Consider the following 19770-nt stretch of genomic DNA (forward strand, 5'->3'; position numbering starts at 1 on the left):
CTTACTTTCACTTAAAACTTTGGCACAGGAGTATTCGCCGTCGCCACTTCATGGACCACAATTCCTTGGGGTAACACGCTGGTAGGACGAGCAGAGTGCGTCCAATCGGATTTTTGATTGTATTAAGGCTCCCTTGAGCCGATTGGGCTGACGAGTCCTGGACCAGCACCTGCGCGCCATGAGTGCTACTTTACCTGAGAATACTTTTTTGGCGGTCTACACGGCAACCCCACACACATACCTACTCCCTGTTGACGAGAGGCAACTACCTCGAAACACGTGTCCAGGGATGGCTAACGCGACACTTACTTTCACTTAAAACATTGGCACACGCGTATCCGCCGTCGCCACTTCATGGACCACAATTCCTTGGGGAAACACGCTGGTAGGACGAGCAGAGTGCGGCCAATCGGATTTTTGATTGTATTAAGGCTCCCTTGAGCCGATTGGGCTGACGAGCCCTGGACCAGCACCTGCGCGCCATGAATGGTACTTTACCTGAGAATACTTTTTTGGCAGTCTACGCGGCAACCCCACACACATACCTACTCCCTGCTGACGAGAGGCAACTACCTCGAAACACGTGTCCAGGGATGGCTATCGCGACACTTACTTTCACTTAAAACTTTGGCACAGGCGTATTCGCCGTCGCCACTTCATGGACCACAATTCCTTGGGGTAACACGCTGGTAGGATGAGCAGAGTGCGGCCAATCGGATTTTTGATTGTATTAAGGCTCCCTTGAGCCGATTGGGCTGACGAGCCCTGGACCAGCACCTGCGCGCCATGAGTGGTACTTTACCTGGGAATACTTTTTTGGCAGTCTATGTGGCAACCCCACACACATACCTACTCCCTGCTGACGAGAGACAACTACCTCGAAACACGTGTCCAAGGATGGCTAATGAGACACTTACTTTCACTTAAAACTTTGGCACAGGCGTATTCGCCGTCCCCACTCCATGGACCACAATTCCTTGGGGTAACACGCTGGTAGGACGAGCAGAGTGTGGCCAATCGGATTTTTGATTGTATTAAGGCTCCCTTGAGCCGATTGGGCTGACGAGCCCTGGACCAGCACCTGCGCGCCATGAGTGGTACTTTACCTGAGAATACTTTTTTGGCAGTCTACGCGGCAACCCCATACACATACCTACTCCCTGGTGACGAGAGGCAAATACCTCGAAACACGTGTCCAGGGATTGCTAACGCGACACTTACTTTCACTTAAAACTTTGGCACAGGCGTATTCGCCGTCGCCACTTCATGGACCACAATTCCTTGGGGTAACACGCTGGTAGGACGAGCAGAGTGCGGCCAATCGGATTTTTGATTGTATTAAGGCTCCCTTGAGCCGATTGGGCTGACGAGCCCTGGACCAGCACCTACGCGCCATGAGTGGTACTTTACCTGAGAATACTTTTTTGGCAGTCTACGCGGCAACCCCACACACATACCTACTCCCTGCTGACGAGAGGCAAATACCTTGAAACACGTGTCCAGGGATGGCTAACGCGACACTTACTTTCACTTAAAACTTTGGCACAGGCGTGTTCGCCGTCGCCACTTCATGGACCACAATTCCTTGGGGTAACACGCTGGTAGGACGAGCAGAGTGCGGCCAATCGGATTTTTGATTGTATTAAGGCTCCCTTGAGCCGATTGGGCTGACAAGCCCTGGACCAGCACCTGCGCGCCATGAGTGGTACTTTACCTGAGAATACTTTTTTGGCAGTCTACGCGGCAACCCCACACACATACCTACTCCCTGCTGACGAGAGGCAACTACCTCGAAACACGTGTCCAGGGATGGCTAACGCGACACTTACTTTCACTTAAAACTTTGGCACAGGCGTATTCGCCGTCGCCACTTCATGGACCACAATTCCTTGGGGTAACACACTGGTAGGACGAGCAGAGTGCTGCCAATCGGATTTTTGATTGTATTAAGGCTCCCTTGAGCCGATTGGGCTGACGAGCCCTGGACCAGCACCTGCGCGCCACGAGTGGTACTTTACCTGAGAATACTTTTTTGGCAGTCTACGCAGCAACCCCACACACATACCTACTCCCCGCTGATGAGAGGCAACTACCTCGAAACACGTGTCCAGGGATGGCTAACGCAACACTTACTTTCACTTAAAACTTTGGCACAGGCGTATTCGCCGTCGCCACTTCATGGACCACAATTCCTTGGGGTAACACGCTGGTAGGACGAGCAGAGTGCGGCCAATCGGATTTTTGATTGTATTAAGGCTCCCTTGAGCCGATTGGGCTGACGAGCCCTGGACCAGCACCTGCGCGCCACGAGTGGTACTTTACCTGAGAATACTTTTTTGGCAGTCTACGCGGCAACCCCACACATATACCTACTCCCTGCTGATGAGAGGCAACTACCTCGAAACACGTGTCCAGGGATGGCTAACGCGACACTTACTTTCACTTAAAACTTTGGCACAGGCGTATTCGCCGTCGCCACTTCATGGACCACAATTCCTTGGGGTAACACGCTGGTAGGACGAGCAGAGTGCTGCCAATCGGATTTTTGATTGTATTAAGGCTCCCTTGAGCCGATTGGGCTGACGAGCCCTGGACCAGCACCTGCGCGCCACGAGTGGTACTTTACCTGAGAATACTTTTTTGGCAGTCTACGCGGCAACCCCACACACATACCTACTCCCTGCTGACGAGAGGCAACTACCTCGAAACACGTGTCCAGGGATGGCTAACGCAACACTTACTTTCACTTAAAACTTTGGCACAGGCGTATTCGCCGTCGCCACTTCATGGACCACAATTCCTTGGGGTAACACGCTGGTAGGACGAGCAGAGTGCGGCCCATCGGATTTTTGATTGTATTAAGGCTCCCTTGAGCCGATTGGGCTGACGAGCCCTGGACCAGCACCTGCACGCCACGAGTGGTACTTTACCTGAGAATACTTTTTTGGCAGCCTACGCGGCAACCCCACACATATACCTACTCCCTGCTGACGAGAGGCAACTACCTCGAAACACGTGTCCAGGGATGGCTAACGCGACACTTACTTTCACTTAAAAATTTGGCACATGCGTATTCGCCGTCGCCACTTCATGGACCACAATTCCTTGGGGTAACACGCTGGTAGGATGAGCAGAGTGCGGCCAATCGGATTTTTTATTGTATTAAGGCTCCCTTGAGCCGATTGGGCTGACGAGCCCTGGACCAGCACCTGCGCGCCATGAGTGGTACTTTACCTGAGAATACTTTTTTGGCAGTCTACACGGCAACCCCACACACATACCTACTCCCTGCTGACGAGAGGCAACTACCTCGAAACACGTGTCCAGGGATGCCTAACGCGACACTTACTTTCACTTAAAACTTTGGCACAGGCGTATTCGCCGTCGCCACTTCATGGACCACAATTCCTTGGGGTAACACGCTGGTAGGACGAGCAGAGTGCGGCCAATCGGATTTTTGATTGTAGTAAGGCTCCCTTGAGCCGATTGGGCTGACGAGCCCTGGACCAGCACCTGCGCGCCATGAGTGCTACTTTACCTGAGAATACTTTTTTTGCAGTCTACGCGGCAACCCCACACACATACCTACTCCCTGCTGACGAGAGGCAACTACCCCGAAACACATGTCCAGGGATGGCTAACGCGACACTTACTTTTACTTAAAACTTTGGCACAGGCGTATTCGCCGTCCCCACTTCATGGACCACAATTCCTTGGGGTAACACGCTGGTAGGACGAGCAGAGTGCGGCCAATCGGATTTTTGTTTTTATTAAGGCTCCCTTTAGCTGATTGGGCTGACGAGCCCTAGACCAGCACCAGCGAGCCATGAGTGGTACTTTACCTGAGAATACTTTTTTGGCAGTCTACGCAGCAACCCCACACACATACCTACTCCCTGCTGACGAGAGGCAACTACCTCGAAACACGTGTCCAGGGATGGCTAACGCGACACTTACTTTCACTTAAAACTTGGCACAGGCGTATTCGCCGTCGCCACTTCATGGACCACAATTCCTTGGGGTAACGCGCTGGTAGGACGAGCAGAGTGCGGCCAATCGGATTTTTGATTGTATTAAGGCTCCCTTGAGCCGATTGGGCTGATGAGCCCTGGACCAGCACCTGCGCGCCACGAGTGGTACTTTACCTGAGAATACTTTTTTGGCAGTCTACGCGGCAACTCCACACACATACCTACTCCCTGCTGACGAGAGGCAACTACCTTGAAACACGTGTCCAGGGATGGCTAACACGACACTTACTTTCACTTAAAAGTTTGGCACAGGCGTATTCGCCGTCGCCACTTCATGGACCACAATTCCTTGGGGTAACACTCTGGTAGGACGAGCAGAGTGCGGCCAATCGGATTTTTTATTGTATTAAGGCTCCCTTGCGCCGATTGGGCTGACGAGCCCTGAACCAGAACCTGCGCGCCATGAGTGGTACTTTACCTGAGAATACTTTTTTGGCAGTCTACGCGGCAACCCCACACACATACCTACTCCCTGCTGACGAGAGGCAACTACCTCGAAACACGTTTCCAGGGATGGCTAATGCGACACTTACTTTCACTTAAAACTTTGGCACAGGCGTATTCGCCGTTGCCACTTCATGGACCACAATTCCTTGGGGTAACACGCTGGTAGGATGAGCAGAGTGCGGCCAATTTCATTTTTGATTGTATTAAAGCTCCCTTGAGCCAATTGGGCTGACGAGCCCTGGACCAGCACCTGTGCGCCATGAGTGGTACTTTATCTGAGAATACTTTTTTGGCAGTCTACGCGGCAACCCCACACACATACCTACTCCCTGCTGACGAGAGGCAACTACCTCGAAACACGTTTCCAGGGATGGCTAATGCGACACTTACTTTCACTTAAAACTTTGGCACAGGTGTATTCGCCGTCGCAACTTCATGGACCACAATTCCTTGGGGTAACACGCTGGTAGGACGAGCAGAGTGCGGCCAATCGGATTTTTGATTGTAATAAGGCTCCCTTGAGCCGATTGGGCTGACGAGCCCTGGACCAGCACCTGCGCGCCATGAGTGGTACTTTACCTGAGAATACTTTTTTGGCAGTCTACGTGGCAACCCCACACACATACCTACTCCCTGCTGACGAGAGGCAACTACCTCGAAACACGTGTCCAGGGATGGCTAACGCGACACTTACTTTCACTTAAAACTTTGGCACAGGCGTATTCGCCGTCGCCACTTCATGGACCACAATTCCTTGGGGTAACACGCTGGTAGGACGAGCAGAGTGCGGCCAATCAGATTTTTGATTGTATTAAGGCTCCCTTGAGCCGATTGGGCTGACGAGCCATTGGACCAGCACCTGCGTGCCATGAGTGGTACTTTACCTGAGAATACTTTTTTGGCAGTCTACGCGGCAACCCCACACACATACCTACTCCCTGCTGACGAGAGGCAACTACCTCGAAACACGTGTCCAGAGATGGCTAACGCGACACTTACTTTCACTTAAAACTTTGGCACAGGCGTATTCGCCGTCGCCACTTCATGGACCACAATTCCTTGGGGTAACACGCTGGTAGGACGAGCAGAGTGCGGCCAATCGGATTTTTGATTGTATTAAGGCTCCCTTGAGCCGATTAGGCTGACGAGCCCTGGACCAGCACCTGCGCGTCATGAGTGGTACTTTACCTGAGAATACTTTTTTGGCAGTCTACGCGGCAACCCCACACACATATCTACTCCCTGCTGACAAGAGGCAACTACCTCGCAACACGTGTCCAGGGATGGCTAACGCAACACTTACTTTCACTTAAAACTTTGGCACAGGAGTATTCGCCGTCGCCACTTCATGGACCACAATTCCTTGGGGTAACACGCTGGTAGGACGAGCAGAGTGCGTCCAATCGGATTTTTGATTGTATTAAGGCTCCCTTGAGCCGATTGGGCTGACGAGTCCTGGACCAGCACCTGCGCGCCATGAGTGCTACTTTACCTGAGAATACTTTTTTGGCGGTCTACACGGCAACCCCACACACATACCTACTCCCTGTTGACGAGAGGCAACTACCTCGAAACACGTGTCCAGGGATGGCTAACGCGACACTTACTTTCACTTAAAACATTGGCACACGCGTATCCGCCGTCGCCACTTCATGGACCACAATTCCTTGGGGAAACACGCTGGTAGGACGAGCAGAGTGCGGCCAATCGGATTTTTGATTGTATTAAGGCTCCCTTGAGCCGATTGGGCTGACGAGCCCTGGACCAGCACCTGCGCGCCATGAATGGTACTTTACCTGAGAATACTTTTTTGGCAGTCTACGCGGCAACCCCACACACATACCTACTCCCTGCTGACGAGAGGCAACTACCTCGAAACACGTGTCCAGGGATGGCTATCGCGACACTTACTTTCACTTAAAACTTTGGCACAGGCGTATTCGCCGTCGCCACTTCATGGACCACAATTCCTTGGGGTAACACGCTGGTAGGACGAGCAGAGTGCGGCCAATCGGATTTTTGATTGTATTAAGGCTCCCTTGAGCCGATTGGGCTGACGAGCCCTGGACCAGCACCTGCGCGCCATGAGTGGTACTTTACCTGGGAATACTTTTTTGGCAGTCTACGTGGCAACCCCACACACATATCTACTCCCTGCTGACGAGAGACAACTACCTCGAAACACGTGTCCAAGGATGGCTAATGAGACACTTACTTTCACTTAAAACTTTGGCACAGGCGTATTCGCCGTCCCCACTCCATGGACCACAATTCCTTGGGGTAACACGCTGGTAGGACGAGCAGAGTGTGGCCAATCGGATTTTTGATTGTATTAAGGCTCCCTTGAGCCGATTGGGCTGACGAGCCCTGGACCAGCACCTGCGCGCCATGAGTGGTACTTTACCTGAGAATACTTTTTTGGCAGTCTACCCGGCAACCCCATACACATACCTACTCCCTGGTGACGAGAGGCAAATACCTCGAAACACGTTTCCAGGGATTGCTAACGCGACACTTACTTTCACTTAAAACTTTGGCACAGGCGTATTCGCCGTCGCCACTTCATGGACCACAATTCCTTGGGGTAACACGCTGGTAGGACGAGCAGAGTGCGGCCAATCGGATTTTTGATTGTATTAAGGCTCCCTTGAGCCGATTGGGCTGACGAGCCCTGGACCAGCACCTACGCGCCATGAGTGGTACTTTACCTGAGAATACTTTTTTGGCAGTCTACGCGGCAACCCCACACACATACCTACTCCCTGCTGACGAGAGGCAAATACCTTGAAACAGGTGTCCAGGGATGGCTAACGCGACACTTACTTTCACTTAAAACTTTGGCACAGGCGTATTCGCCGTCGCCACTTCATGGACCACAATTCCTTGGGGTAACACGCTGGTAGGACGAGCAGAGTGCGGCCAATCGGATTTTTGATTGTATTAAGGCTCCCTTGAGCCGATTGGGCTGACAAGCCCTGGACCAGCACCTGCGCGCCATGAGTGGTACTTTACCTGAGAATACTTTTTTGGCAGTCTACGCGGCAACCCCACACACATACCTACTCCCTGCTGACGAGAGGCAACTACCTCGAAACACGTGTCCAGGGATGGCTAACGCGACACTTACTTTCACTTAAAACTTTGGCACAGGCGTATTCGCCGTCGCCACTTCATGGACCACAATTCCTTGGGGTAACACACTGGTAGGACGAGCAGAGTGCTGCCAATCGGATTTTTGATTGTATTAAGGCTCCCTTGAGCCGATTGGGCTGACGAGCCCTGGACCAGCACCTGCGCGCCACGAGTGGTACTTTACCTGAGAATACTTTTTTGGCAGTCTACGCAGCAACCCCACACACATACCTACTCCCCGCTGACGAGAGGCAACTACCTCGAAACACGTGTCCAGGGATGGCTAACGCGACACTTACTTTCACTTAAAACTTTGGCACAGGCGTATTCGCCGTCGCCACTTCATGGACCACAATTCCTTGGGGTAACACGCTGGTAGGACGAGCAGAGTGCGGCCAATCGGATTTTTGATTGTATTAAGGCTCCCTTGAGCCGATTGGGCTGACGAGCCCTGGACCAGCACCTGCGCGCCACGAGTGGTACTTTACCTGAGAATACTTTTTTGGCAGTCTACGCGGCAACCCCACACATATACCTACTCCCTGCTGATGAGAGGCAACTACCTCGAAACACGTGTCCAGGGATGGCTAACGCGACACTTACTTTCACTTAAAACTTTGGCACAGGCGTATTCGCCATCGCCACTTCATGGACCACAATTCCTTGGGGTAACACGCTGGTAGGACGAGCAGAGTGCGGCCAATCGGATTTTTGATTGTATTAAGGCTCCCTTGAGCCGATTGGGCTGACGAGCCCTGGACCAGCACCTGCGCGCCATGAGTGGTACTTTACCTGAGAATACTTTTTTGGCAGTCTACGCGGCAACCCCACACACATACCTACTCCCTGCTGACGAGAGGCAACTACCTCGAAACACGTGTCCAGGGATGGCTAACGCGTCACTTACTTTCACTTAAAACTTTGGCACAGGCGTATTCGCCGTCGCCACTTCATGGACCACAATTCCTTGGGGTAACACGCTGGTAGGATGAGCAGAGTGCTGCCAATCGGATTTTTGATTGTATTAAGGCTCCCTTGAGCCGATTGGGCTGACGAGCCCTGGACCAGCACCTGCGCGCCACGAGTGGTACTTTACCTGAGAATACTTTTTTGGCAGTCTACGCGGCAACCCCACACACATACCTACTCCCTGCTGACGAGAGGCAACTACCTCGAAACACGTGTCCAGGGATGGCTAACGCAACACTTACTTTCACTTAAAACTTTGGCACAGGCGTATTCGCCGTCGCCACTTCATGGACCATTATTCCTTGGGGTAACACGCTGGTAGGATGAGCAGAGTGCGGCCCATCGGATTTTTGATTGTATTAAGGCTCCCTTGAGCCGATTGGGAATGACGAGCCCTGGACCAGCACCTGCACGCCACGAGTGGTACTTTACCTGAGAATACTTTTTTGGCAGTCTACGCGGCAACCCCACACATATACCTACTCCCTGCTGACGAGAGGCAACTACCTCGAAACACGTGTCCAGGGATGGCTAACGCAACACTTACTTTCACTTAAAACTTTGGCACAGGCGTATTCGCCGTCGCCACTTCATGGACCACAATTCCTTGGGGTAACACGCTGGTAGGATGAGCAGAGTGCGGCCAATCGGATTTTTGATTGTATTAAGGCTCCCTTGAGCCGATTGGGCTGACGAGCCCTGGACCAGCACCTGCGTGCCATGAGTGGTACTTTACCTGAGAATACTTTTTTGGCAGTCTATGCGGTAACCCCACACACATACCTACTCCCTGCTGACGAGAGGCAACTACCTCGAAACACGTGTCCAGAGATGGCTAACGCGACACTTACTTTCACTTAAAACTTTGGCACAGGCGTATTCTCCGTTGCCAGTTCATGGACCACAATTCCTTGGGGTAACACGCTGGTAGGACGAGCAGAGTGCGGCCAATCGGATTTTTGATTGTATTAAGGCTCCCTTGAGCCGATTGGGCTGACGAGCCCTGGACCAGCACCTGCGTGCCATGAGTGGTACTTTACCTGAGAATACTTTTTTGGCAGTCTATGCGGTAACCCCACACACATACCTACTCCCTGCTGACGAGAGGCAACTACCTCGAAACACGTGTCCAGAGATGGCTAACGCGACACTTACTTTCACTTAAAACTTTGGCACAGGCGTATTCTCCGTTGCCAGTTCATGGACCACAATTCCTTGGGGTAACACGCTGGTAGGACGAGCAGAGTGCGGCCAATCAGATTTTTGATTGTATTAAGGCTCCCTTGAGCCGATTGGGCTGACGAGCCATTGGACCAGCACCTGCGTGCCATGAGTGGTACTTTACCTGAGAATACTTTTTTGGCAGTCTACGCGGCAACCCCACACACATACCTACTCCCTGCTGACGAGAGGCAACTACCTCGAAACACGTGTCCAGAGATGGCTAACGCGACACTTACTTTCACTTAAAACTTTGGCACAGGCGTATTCGCCGTCGCCACTTCATGGACCACAATTCCTTGGGGTAACACGCTGGTAGGACGAGCAGAGTGCGGCCAATCGGATTTTTGATTGTATTAAGGCTCCCTTGAGCCGATTAGGCTGACGAGCCCTGGACCAGCACCTGCGCGTCATGAGTGGTACTTTACCTGAGAATACTTTTTTGGCAGTCTACGCGGCAACCCCACACACATATCTACTCCCTGCTGACAAGAGGCAACTACCTCGCAACACGTGTCCAGGGATGGCTAACGCAACACTTACTTTCACTTAAAACTTTGGCACAGGAGTATTCGCCGTCGCCACTTCATGGACCACAATTCCTTGGGGTAACACGCTGGTAGGACGAGCAGAGTGCGTCCAATCGGATTTTTGATTGTATTAAGGCTCCCTTGAGCCGATTGGGCTGACGAGTCCTGGACCAGCACCTGCGTGCCATGAGTGCTACTTTACCTGAGAATACTTTTTTGGCGGTCTACACGGCAACCCCACACACATACCTACTCCCTGTTGACGAGAGGCAACTACCTCGAAACACGTGTCCAGGGATGGCTAACGCGACACTTACTTTCACTTAAAACATTGGCACACGCGTATCCGCCGTCGCCACTTCATGGACCACAATTCCTTGGGGAAACACGCTGGTAGGACGAGCAGAGTGCGGCCAATCGGATTTTTGATTGTATTAAGGCTCCCTTGAGCCGATTGGGCTGACGAGCCCTGGACCAGCACCTGCGCGCCATGAATGGTACTTTACCTGAGAATACTTTTTTGGCAGTCTACGCGGCAACCCCACACACATACCTACTCCCTGCTGACGAGAGGCAACTACCTCGAAACACGTGTCCAGGGATGGCTATCGCGACACTTACTTTCACTTAAAACTTTGGCACAGGCGTATTCGCCGTCGCCACTTCATGGACCACAATTCCTTGGGGTAACACGCTGGTAGGACGAGCAGAGTGCGGCCAATCGGATTTTTGATTGTATTAAGGCTCCCTTGAGCCGATTGGGCTGACGAGCCCTGGACCAGCACCTGCGCGCCATGAGTGGTACTTTACCTGGGAATACTTTTTTGGTAGTCTACGTGGCAACCCCACACACATATCTACTCCCTGCTGACGAGAGACAACTACCTCGAAACACGTGTCCAAGGATGGCTAATGAGACACTTACTTTCACTTAAAACTTTGGCACAGGCGTATTCGCCGTCCCCACTCCATGGACCACAATTCCTTGGGGTAACACGCTGGTAGGACGAGCAGAGTGTGGCCAATCGGATTTTTGATTGTATTAAGGCTCCCTTGAGCCGATTGGGCTGACGAGCCCTGGACCAGCACCTGCGCGCCATGAGTGGTACTTTACCTGAGAATACTTTTTTGGCAGTCTACCCGGCAACCCCATACACATACCTACTCCCTGGTGACGAGAGGCAAATACCTCGAAACACGTTTCCAGGGATTGCTAACGCGACACTTACTTTCACTTAAAACTTTGGCACAGGCGTATTCGCCGTCGCCACTTCATGGACCACAATTCCTTGGGGTAACACGCTGGTAGGACGAGCAGAGTGCGGCCAATCGGATTTTTGATTGTATTAAGGCTCCCTTGAGCCGATTGGGCTGACGAGCCCTGGACCAGCACCTACGCGCCATGAGTGGTACTTTACCTGAGAATACTTTTTTGGCAGTCTACGCGGCAACCCCACACACATACCTACTCCCTGCTGACGAGAGGCAAATACCTTGAAACAGGTGTCCAGGGATGGCTAACGCGACACTTACTTTCACTTAAAACTTTGGCACAGGCGTATTCGCCGTCGCCACTTCATGGACCACAATTCCTTGGGGTAACACGCTGGTAGGACGAGCAGAGTGCGGCCAATCGGATTTTTGATTGTATTAAGGCTCCCTTGAGCCGATTGGGCTGACAAGCCCTGGACCAGCACCTGCGCGCCATGAGTGGTACTTTACCTGAGAATACTTTTTTGGCAGTCTACGCGGCAACCCCACACACATACCTACTCCCTGCTGACGAGAGGCAACTACCTCGAAACACGTGTCCAGGGATGGCTAACGCGACACTTACTTTCACTTAAAACTTTGGCACAGGCGTATTCGCCGTCGCCACTTCATGGACCACAATTCCTTGGGGTAACACACTGGTAGGACGAGCAGAGTGCTGCCAATCGGATTTTTGATTGTATTAAGGCTCCCTTGAGCCGATTGGGCTGACGAGCCCTGGACCAGCACCTGCGCGCCACGAGTGGTACTTTACCTGAGAATACTTTTTTGGCAGTCTACGCAGCAACCCCACACACATACCTACTCCCCGCTGACGAGAGGCAACTACCTCGAAACACGTGTCCAGGGATGGCTAACGCGACACTTACTTTCACTTAAAACTTTGGCACAGGCGTATTCGCCGTCGCCACTTCATGGACCACAATTCCTTGGGGTAACACGCTGGTAGGACGAGCAGAGTGCGGCCAATCGGATTTTTGATTGTATTAAGGCTCCCTTGAGCCGATTGGGCTGACGAGCCCTGGACCAGCACCTGCGCGCCACGAGTGGTACTTTACCTGAGAATACTTTTTTGGCAGTCTACGCGGCAACCCCACACATATACCTACTCCCTGCTGATGAGAGGCAACTACCTCGAAACACGTGTCCAGGGATGGCTAACGCGACACTTACTTTCACTTAAAACTTTGGCACAGGCGTATTCGCCATCGCCACTTCATGGACCACAATTCCTTGGGGTAACACGCTGGTAGGACGAGCAGAGTGCGGCCAATCGGATTTTTGATTGTATTAAGGCTCCCTTGAGCCGATTGGGCTGACGAGCCCTGGACCAGCACCTGCGCGCCATGAGTGGTACTTTACCTGAGAATACTTTTTTGGCAGTCTACGCGGCAACCCCACACACATACCTACTCCCTGCTGACGAGAGGCAACTACCTCGAAACACGTGTCCAGGGATGGCTAACGCGTCACTTACTTTCACTTAAAACTTTGGCACAGGCGTATTCGCCGTCGCCACTTCATGGACCACAATTCCTTGGGGTAACACGCTGGTAGGATGAGCAGAGTGCTGCCAATCGGATTTTTGATTGTATTAAGGCTCCCTTGAGCCGATTGGGCTGACGAGCCCTGGACCAGCACCTGCGCGCCACGAGTGGTACTTTACCTGAGAATACTTTTTTGGCAGTCTACGCGGCAACCCCACACACATACCTACTCCCTGCTGACGAGAGGCAACTACCTCGAAACACGTGTCCAGGGATGGCTAACGCAACACTTACTTTCACTTAAAACTTTGGCACAGGCGTATTCGCCGTCGCCACTTCATGGACCATTATTCCTTGGGGTAACACGCTGGTAGGATGAGCAGAGTGCGGCCCATCGGATTTTTGATTGTATTAAGGCTCCCTTGAGCCGATTGGGAATGACGAGCCCTGGACCAGCACCTGCACGCCACGAGTGGTACTTTACCTGAGAATACTTTTTTGGCAGTCTACGCGGCAACCCCACACATATACCTACTCCCTGCTGACGAGAGGCAACTACCTCGAAACACGTGTCCAGGGATGGCTAACGCAACACTTACTTTCACTTAAAACTTTGGCACAGGCGTATTCGCCGTCGCCACTTCATGGACCACAATTCCTTGGGGTAACACGCTGGTAGGATGAGCAGAGTGCGGCCAATCGGATTTTTGATTGTATTAAGGCTCCCTTGAGCCGATTGGGCTGACGAGCCCTGGACCAGCACCTGCGTGCCATGAGTGGTACTTTACCTGAGAATACTTTTTTGGCAGTCTATGCGGTAACCCCACACACATACCTACTCCCTGCTGACGAGAGGCAACTACCTCGAAACACGTGTCCAGAGATGGCTAACGCGACACTTACTTTCACTTAAAACTTTGGCACAGGCGTATTCTCCGTTGCCAGTTCATGGACCACAATTCCTTGGGGTAACACGCTGGTAGGACGAGCAGAGTGCGGCCAATCGGATTTTTGATTGTATTAAGGCTCCCTTGAGCCGATTGGGCTGACGAGCCCTGGACCAGCACCTGCGTGCCATGAGTGGTACTTTACCTGAGAATACTTTTTTGGCAGTCTATGCGGTAACCCCACACACATACCTACTCCCTGCTGACGAGAGGCAACTACCTCGAAACACGTGTCCAGAGATGGCTAACGCGACACTTACTTTCACTTAAAACTTTGGCACAGGCGTATTCTCCGTTGCCAGTTCATGGACCACAATTCCTTGGGGTAACACGCTGGTAGGACGAGCAGAGTGCGGCCAATCGGATTTTTGATTGTATTAAGGCTCCCTTGAGCCGATTAGGCTGACGAGCCCTGGACCAGCACCTGCGCGCCATGATTGGTACTTTACCTGAGAATACTTTTTTGGCAGTCTACGCGGCAACCCCACACACATACCTACTCCCTGCTGACAAGAGGCAACTACCTCGAAACACGTGTCCAGGGATGGCTAACGCGACACTTACTTTCACTTAAAACTTTGGCACAGGCGTATTCGCCGTCGCCACTTCATGGACCACAATTCCTTGGGGTAACACGCTGGTAGGACGAGCAGAGTGCGGCCAATCGGATTTTTGATTGTATTAAGGCTCCCTTGAGCCGATTGGGCTGACGAGCCCTGGACCAGCACCTGCGCGCCATGAGTGGTACTTTACCTGAGAATACTTTTTTGGCAGTCTACGTGGCAACCCCACACACATACCTACGCCCTGCTGACGAGAGACAACTACCTCGAAACACGTGTCCAAGGATGGCTAATGAGACACTTACTTTCACTTAAAACTTTGGCACAGGCGTATTCGCCGTCCCCACTCCATGGACCACAATTCCTTGGGGTAACACGCTGGTAGGACGAGCAGAGTGTGGCCAATCGGATTTTTGATTGTATTAAGGCTCCCTTGAGCCGATTGGGCTGACGAGCCCTGGACCAGCACCTGCGCGCCATGAGTGGTACTTTACCTGAGAATACTTTTTTGGCAGTCTACGCGGTAACCCCACACACATACCTACTCCCTGGTGACGAGAGGCAAATATCTCGAAACACGTGTCCAGGGATTGCTAACGCGACACTTACTTTCACTTAAAACTTTGGCACAGGCGTATTCGCCGTCGCCACTTCATGGACCACAATTCCTTGGGGTAACACGCTGGTAGGACGAGCAGAGTGCGGCCAATCGGATTTTTGATTGTATTAAGGCTCCCTTGAGCCGATTGGGCTGACGAGCCCTGGACCAGCACCTACGCGCCATGAGTGGTACTTTACCTGAGAATACTTTTTTGGCAGTCTACGCGGCAACCCCACACATATACCTACTCCCTGCTGACGAGAGGCAAATACCTTGAAACACGTGTCCAGGGATGGCTAACGCGACACTTACTTTCACTTAAAGCTTTGGCACAGGCGTATTCGCCGTCGCCACTTCATGGACCACAATTCCTTGGGGTAACACGCTGGTAGGACGAGCAGAGTGCGGCCAATCGGATTTTTGATTGTATTAAGGCTCCCTTGAGCCGATTGGGCTGACGAGCCCTGGACCAGCACCTGCGCGCCATGAGTGGTACTTTACCTGAGAATACTTTTTTGGCAGTCTACGCGGCAACCCCACACACATACCTACTCCCTGCTGACGAGAGGCAACTACCTCGAAACACGTGTCCAGGGATGGCTAACGCGACACTTACTTTCACTTAAAACTTTGGCACAGGCGTATTCGCCGTCGCCACTTCATGGACCACAATTCCTTGGGGTAACACACAGGTAGGACGAGCAGAGTGCTGCCAATCGGATTTTTGATTGTATTATGGCTCCCTTGAGCTGATTGGGCTGACGAGCCCTGGACCAGCACCTGCGCGCCACGAGTGGTACTTTACCTGAGAATACTTTTTTGGCAGTCTACGCAGCAACCCCACACACATACCTACTCCCCGCTGACGAGAGGCAACTACCTCGAAACACGTGTCCAGGGATGGCTAACGCGACACTTACTTTCACTTAAAACTTTGGCACAGGCGTATTCGCCGTCGCCACTTCATGGACCACAATTCCTTGGGGTAACACGCTGGTAGGACGAGCAGAGTGCGGCCAATCGGATTTTTGATTGTATTAAGGCTCCCTTGAGCCGATTGGGCTGACGAGCCCTGGACCAGCACCTGCGCGCCACGAGTGGTACTTTACCTGAGAATACTTTTTTGGCAGTCTACGCGGCAACCCCACACATATACCTACTCCCTGCTGATGAGAGGCAACTACCTCGAAACACGTGTCCAGGGATGGCTAACGCAACACTTACTTTCACTTAAAACTTTGGCACAGGCGTATTCGCCGTCGCCACTTCATGGACCACAATTCCTTGGGGTAACACGCTGGTAGGATGAGCAGAGTGCGGCCAATCGGATTTTTGATTGTATTAAGGCTCCCTTGAGCCGATTGGGCTGACTAGCCCTGGACCAGACCCTGCGCACCACGAGTGGTACTTTACCTGAGAATACTTTTTTGGCAGTCTACGCGGCAACCCCACACATATACCTACTCCCTGCTGATGAGAGGCAACTACCTCGAAACACGTGTCCAGGGATGGCTAACGCGACACTTACTTTCACTTAAAACTTTGGCACAGGCTTATTCGCCGTCGCCACTTCATGGACCACAATTCCTTGGGGTAACACACTGGTAGGACGAGCAGAGTGCTGCCAATCGGATTTTTGATTGTATTAAGGCTCCCTTGAGCCGATTGGGCTGACGAGCCCTGGACCAGCACCTGCGCGCCACGAGTGGTACTTTACCTGAGAATACTTTTTTGGCAGTCTACGCAGCAACCCCACACACATACCTACTCCCCGCTGATGAGAGGCAACTACCTCGAAACACGTGTCCAGGGATGGCTAACGCAACACTTACTTTCACTTAAAACTTTGGCACAGGCGTATTCGCCGTCGCCACTTCATGGACCACAATTCCTTGGGGTAACACGCTGGTAGGACGAGCAGAGTGCGGCCAATCGGATTTTTGATTGTATTAAGGCTCCCTTGAGCCGATTGGGCTGACGAGCCCTGGACCAGCACCTGCGCGCCACGAGTGGTACTTTACCTGAGAATACTTTTTTGGCAGTCTACGCGGCAACCCCACACATATACCTACTCCCTGCTGATGAGAGGCAACTACCTCGAAACACGTGTCCAGGGATGGCTAACGCGACACTTACTTTCACTTAAAACTTTGGCACAGGCGTATTCGCCGTCGCCACTTCATGGACCACAATTCCTTGGGGTAACACGCTGGTAGGACGAGCAGAGTGCTGCCAATCGGATTTTTGATTGTATTAAGGCTCCCTTGAGCCGATTGGGCTGACGAGCCCTGGACCAGCAACTGCGCGCCACGAGTGGTACTTTACCTGAGAATACTTTTTTGGCAGTCTACGCGGCAACCCCACACACATACCTACTCCCTGCTGACGAGAGGCAACTACCTCGAAACACGTGTCCAGGGATGGCTAACGCAACACTTACTTTCACTTAAAACTTTGGCACAGGCGTATTCGCCGTCACCACTTCATGGACCACAATTCCTTGGGGTAACACGCTGGTAGGACGAGCAGAGTGCGGCCCATCGGATTTTTGATTGTATTAAGGCTCCCTTGAGCCGATTGGGCTGACGAGCCCTGGACCAGCACCTGCACGCCACGAGTGGTACTTTACCTGAGAATACTTTTTTGGCAGTCTACGCGGCAACCCCACACATATACCTACTCCCTGCTGATGAGAGGCAACTACCTCGAAACACGTGTCCAGGGATGGCTAACGCGACACTTACTTTCACTTAAAACTTTGGCACAGGCGTATTCGCCGTCGCCACTTCATGGACCACAATTCCTTGGGGTAGCACGCTGGTAGGACGAGCAGAGTGCGGTCAATCGGATTTTTGATTGTATTAAGGCTCCCTTGAGCCGATTGGGCTGACGAGCCCTGGACCAGCACCTGCGCGCCATGAGTGGTACTTTACCTGAGAATACTTTTTTGGCAGTCTACGCGGCAACCCCACACACATACCTACTCCCTGCTGACGAGAGGCAACTACCTCGAAACACGTGTCCAGGGATGGGTAACGCGACACTTACTTTCACTTAAAATTTTGGCACAGGCGTATTCGCCGTCGCCACTTCATGGACCACAATTCCTTGGGGTAACACGCTGGTAGGACGAGCAGAGTGTGGCCAATCGGATTTTTGATTGTAATAAGGCTCCCTTGAGCCGATTGGGCTGACGAGCCCTGGACCAGCACCTGCGCGCCACGAGTGGTACTTTACCTGAGAATACTTTTTTGGCAGTCTACGTGGCAACCCCACACACATACCTACTCCCTGCTGACGAGAGGCAACTACCTCGAAACACGTGTCCAGGGATGGCTAACGCGACACTTACTTTCACTTAAAACTTTGGCATAGGCGTATTCGCCGTCGCCACTTCATGGACCACAATTCCTTGGAGTAACACGCTGGTAGGACGAGCAGAGTGCGGCCAATTGGATTTTTGATTGTATTAAGGCTCCCTTGAGCTGATTGGGCTGACGAGCCCTGGACCAGCACCTGCGTGCCATGAGTGGTACTTTACCTGAGAATACTTTTTTGGCAGTCTACGCGGCAAGCCCACACACATACCTACTCCCTGCTGATGAGAGGCAACTACCTTGAAACACGTGTCCAGAGATGGCTAACGCGACACTTACTTTCACTTAAAACTTTGGCACAGGCGTATTCGCCGTCGCCACTTCATGGACCACAATTCCTTGGGGTAACACGCTGGTAGGACGAGCAGAGTGCGGCCAATCGGATTTTTGATTGTATTAAGGCTCCCTTGAGCCGATTAGGCTGACGAGCCCTGGACCAGCACCTGCGCACCATGAGTGGTACTTTACCTGAGAATACTTTTTTGGCAGTCTACGCGGCAACCCCACACACATACCTACTCCCTGCTGACAAGAGGCAACTACCTCGAAACACGTGTCCAGGGATGGCTAACGCAACACTTACTTTCACTTAAAACTTTGGCACAGGAGTATTCGCCGTCGCCACTTCATGGACCACAATTCCTTGGGGTAACACGCTGGTAGGACGAGCAGAGTGCGTCCAATCGGATTTTTGATTGTATTAAGGCTCCCTTGAGCCGATTGGGCTGACGAGCCCTGGACCAGCACCTGCACGCCATGAGTGGTACTTTACCTGAGAATACTTTTTTGGCGGTCTACGCGGCAACCCCACACACATACCTACTCCCTGTTGACGAGAGGCAACTACCTCGAAACACGTGTCCAGGGATGGCTAACGTGACACTTACTTTCACTTAAAACATTGGCACACGCGTATCCGCCGTCGCCACTTCATGGACCACAATTCCTTGGGGAAACACGCTGGTAGGACGAGCAGTGTGCGGCCAATCGGATTTTTGATTGTATTAAGGCTCCCTTGAGCCGATTGGGCTGACGAGCCCTGGACCAGCACCTGCGCGCCATGAGTGGTACTTTACCTGAGAATACTTTTTTGGCAGTCTACGCGGCAACCCCACACACATACCTACTCCCTGCTGACGAGAGGCAACTACCTCGAAACATGTGTCCAGGGATTGCTAACGCGACACTTACTT

Source organism: Triturus cristatus, unplaced genomic scaffold, assembly GCF_964204655.1.
Source record: "Triturus cristatus unplaced genomic scaffold, aTriCri1.1 SCAFFOLD_105, whole genome shotgun sequence".
Lineage (NCBI taxonomy): Eukaryota > Metazoa > Chordata > Amphibia > Caudata > Salamandridae > Triturus > Triturus cristatus.